Raw genomic sequence first — 4,070 nt, forward strand, 5'->3', positions numbered from 1 at the left:
TGAATGTTTTGCTTTCACAGTTTGTGCCCTCCCAGAGGACACAGTATGGAGTGCCCGTGTCCTCGCACTGGCAAAGAGTATCTGTGTCCTCGCTCGGGGCGAGACACCAAGTAGTGAGTGTCCTCGCGCTGGGCAAGACATCACGTTGTGCCCGTGTTCTCGCGGTGGCGAGGCACTGTGTTCAGTGGCGGATCCTCCAGCCTCTGGACTCGGAACCGTGAGTTCTCAAGTTACCGAGTCCTACCCACCACTACAGACTGTTGGCCCTTACTTGACCTGCAGCGAGGGGCCCGTGGCAGGGGCTCATTGCCGTCTAACGCCGAACAAAGTATAAATTGACTCTCTCGACCAGCCCTTTCACTTAACGACGCTTCCTCTCTCTCTCTCTCTCTCTCTCTCTCTCTCTCTCTCTCTCTCTCTCTCTCTCTCTCTCTCTCTCTCTCTCTTTCAGACCGATGAATCGGTTTGCTTTCATTAACTGACAGCTGACGGATCAACGACATCTGCCCATCCCCCACCCATTGCTACCTGTTCAGCGGTGTTAACATCACAGGCATTCCTGATGAGCCTCACCCCGATAAGGACACTACCTGCAGGGATCTGTATCCAGCTGATAATACTGCAAGAAGCTTGAAAATGCATCCATCGGGTCCTGCAATGCTCGGGAATGCGGTCAAGACCTTTGCTTTATAAAGGGTAATATTCTCTCTCTCTCTCTCTCTCTCTCTCTCTCTCTCTCTCTCTCTCTCTCTCTCTCTCTCTCTCTCTCTCTCTCTCTCTCTCTCTCTGTCTCTCTCTCTCTCTCTTAGACGTTGCGGGACGTGGCGAGGGACGCAGAGGATACGGCAGAGGCAGTGGACGTGGCCCTCAGCATACGCATCCCTGAACTGAACGAGGCCAAGGCGAGACTCACGGAGAAGGACGGCATGGTGAGCCTCGCGTTACTTGAAACTTCTGAAACACTTCTCCCTCTCCTTGACTACTTTTAAAAGGCTCTAATCGAAGTTACACGGGTTTTCGATGGTGTTCTTTTCTTTCTGTTCTATTAGCAGATTAACAACATTTGTACATTGTTAACAGGAGAATCACACTTGAAAACCCGGTTAATCATCTCTGTGGCCTTTGGAAATAGTCGTGGTAAAACAGGAAAGCGTTTTTGAATTGGAGTCTTAAAGAAAGACCATTCTTCTTTTCTTTTTCTTTTATATTTTCTTCGCGTTTTCTTTATTCTTTATGTTATTTATTATTATTATTATTATTTTTTTACTATCTTTTGAGACTTATGAAACGTTTGGATGGTTGGATCCAATAGGCTTGTTTCTTGAGGCCTAAAATTTTACAATTTTTAAGCCTCCCTTTACTCCAACTTCGTCAGGAAATAGCACAGGAGGAGGAGAGCATCGCGTCGCTGCGCCAGGCAGGACAAGGAGTCGCCAATACAGGTGTCGCAGAGCAGACACTGGACGCGCCCCTTCAGGCCTGGCGCCGACAGCTGCCTCGACCAGCCCCACTACATTTACTACTGCTGCTGCTGCTGCTGTTGCTTCTTCTTCTTCTTCTTCCTCTTCTTCTTCTTCTTCTTCTTCTTCTTCTGTGATATTGCGGTATCTTATTTAAAATCAATCAATTAATCTTCTTGTTCTTGTTGTTTTACTACTACTGCTACTACTGCTACTGATACTAGTACCACTGCACCATCCCTGTGGCTTGCTTAATCGGCCTGATGGTCTAGGGGTATGATTCTCGCTTAGGGTGCGAGAGGTCTCGGGCTCAAATCCCGGTCAGGCACTAGGAGCAACATTTTACAGGGACTGCCACGTGCAGGTCTGATGGCGTCTTGCAGCTTCCCTCATTTTCTAATGTTCTTATGTTCTTATGCTACTGCTGCTACCACCACCACCACTACATTCACCACCACTACCTTCACCACCACCACTACCACTACTATTACTCCTGTCCAACTCTTCTCGTTCTTCCTCTGACTGAAGGACGAGCTTCAGGAGTTACCCCAGAGCATCGAGTTCGTTCGCGAGCGGCTGAGGGCAAGCGAGGACACCCTGGAGGACCAGTATTGTCCTGCTGAACCTTTACGGATCTGAATTTTCGTGTTTGTACTTGATTACTTTCAGGTGATGGTAGTCATTGGTCTGTTAAAACCAAATTTTTCATTAAGCCTTTAGCTTCCCTGTTTGGCAACTTTCCCCTTCCTTCTCTGTATATCTGGCACGCTACGGCTATAACCAGTCCTCAGCAGCCTGCTTTACTGCACCTACTTTTAGTTTCTCCCCAGACGTTTACAAAGTTGGTACAGTTTCATGTGTGTCATGGTGTGTGTGTGTGTATGTGTGTGTATGTGTGTGTGTGTGTGTGTGTGTGTGTGTGTAATAGTGATGAAATTAAGTAAACATGCTGGTGATGTTTGGGATGCATCGAAAGATTAAGTGCGAGCATGAGTGAAAGTAAGAGAGGGGATGGGAGTACTCGTAAGAGCTTATTAGACTGAGACTGAATGAGAGAGAACGCAAATGTGCGTGAATGTGTTAGTTAACGAAAGATGAAGCGTGGCACTGAGTGAATAAGAACGATCCTGAGGATTGGTAAATAAGAACATAAGAACATAAAAAATAAGGGAAGCTGCAAGAAGCTACCAGGCTTACACGTGGCAGTCCCTGTATGAAATATACCTACCTATTTCCACCTATCATCCCCATCCATAAACCCGTCTAATCTTCTCTTAAAGCTCCCTAATGTCTTAGCACTAACAACATGATTACTGAGTCCGTTCCACACAATTTCTTCCTATCTCTTTCTTAAACCTAAATTTTTTAAGCTTGAACCCGTTATTTCTTGTTCTACCCTGGTTACAGATCCTAAGAATTTTGCTTACATCCCCCTACATCCTATTCACTCAGTGCCACACTTCATCTTTCGTTAACTAACACATTCACGCACATTTGCGTTCTCTCTCATTCAGTCTCAGTCTAATAAGCTCTTACGAGTACTCCCATCCCCTCTCTTTATACCTTTATACCACTTTAAGACTTCTATCAGGTCCCCTCTTAACCTACGTCGCTCTAAAGAATGTAAATCTAACAGCTTCACTCTCGCCTAGTAAGGAATACTCCTCATTCCCTGTATCCTTCTATTAATTTTCCTCCGTACTGATTGTAATAGACCTATATCTTTCTAGTAATGTGGGGACCAGAGCTGCACAGCGTAGTCTAGATAAGGTCTGATCAGCGCCAAATATAACTTTAATATTACTACTGGCCTTCTACTTTTAACATTCCTAAAATTGAATCCTAATACCCTATTTGCCTTGTTTCTGGCATCTATGCCTTGTTTTCCTAGACGGAGTTCAGAGCTACTCGTAACTATAACTCCTAAATCTTTTTTGTACCCTGAACCTACCAGAGTTTCGTTGTTTATTGTGTACCTACTGTGTGGGTTTCCTCTACCTACGCTAAGTACTTTGCATTTGTTGATATCAAACTGCATTTGCCATTTGTCCGTCCATTCATTCATCCTATCTAAATCTGGCTGCAAGGCGATGGCATCCGATTCAGACCTAATTAATCTACCTATCTTTGTGTCATCCGCAAATTTACTAGCATCACTACTAATTCCAATATCCAAGTCATTGATATATACTAAAAAACAACAGTGGCCCTAATACTGATACCTGTGGCACTCCACTAATTACATGACCCCACACGGATTTATAGCCGTTTATTACAACTCTTTGTCGCCTGTCGCTTAGCCATGACCTTATCCAGCCTAACACCTTCCCATCTATCCCTTGCCATAACCTTTCTTAGGAGCCTCTGATGGGATACCTTGTCAAAAGCTTTACTAAAGTCCAGATATAAGATGTCATAACTATCACCATTATTTACTGCCTCGTACACTTTACTGTAAAAACTTAACAAGCTCGTCAGGCAAGACTTCCCCTTTATGAAGCCATGCTGTGACTGATTTATCAAGTTATGTTTGTCTAAATGCTCTCTAATGTTCCTCATTATTATTCCAATATTTTACTCCAATATTTTACCTACAACTGAAGTTAAGCT

Source organism: Scylla paramamosain, chromosome 1 (assembly GCF_035594125.1).
Source record: "Scylla paramamosain isolate STU-SP2022 chromosome 1, ASM3559412v1, whole genome shotgun sequence".
Taxonomy (NCBI): Eukaryota; Metazoa; Arthropoda; class Malacostraca; order Decapoda; family Portunidae; genus Scylla; species Scylla paramamosain.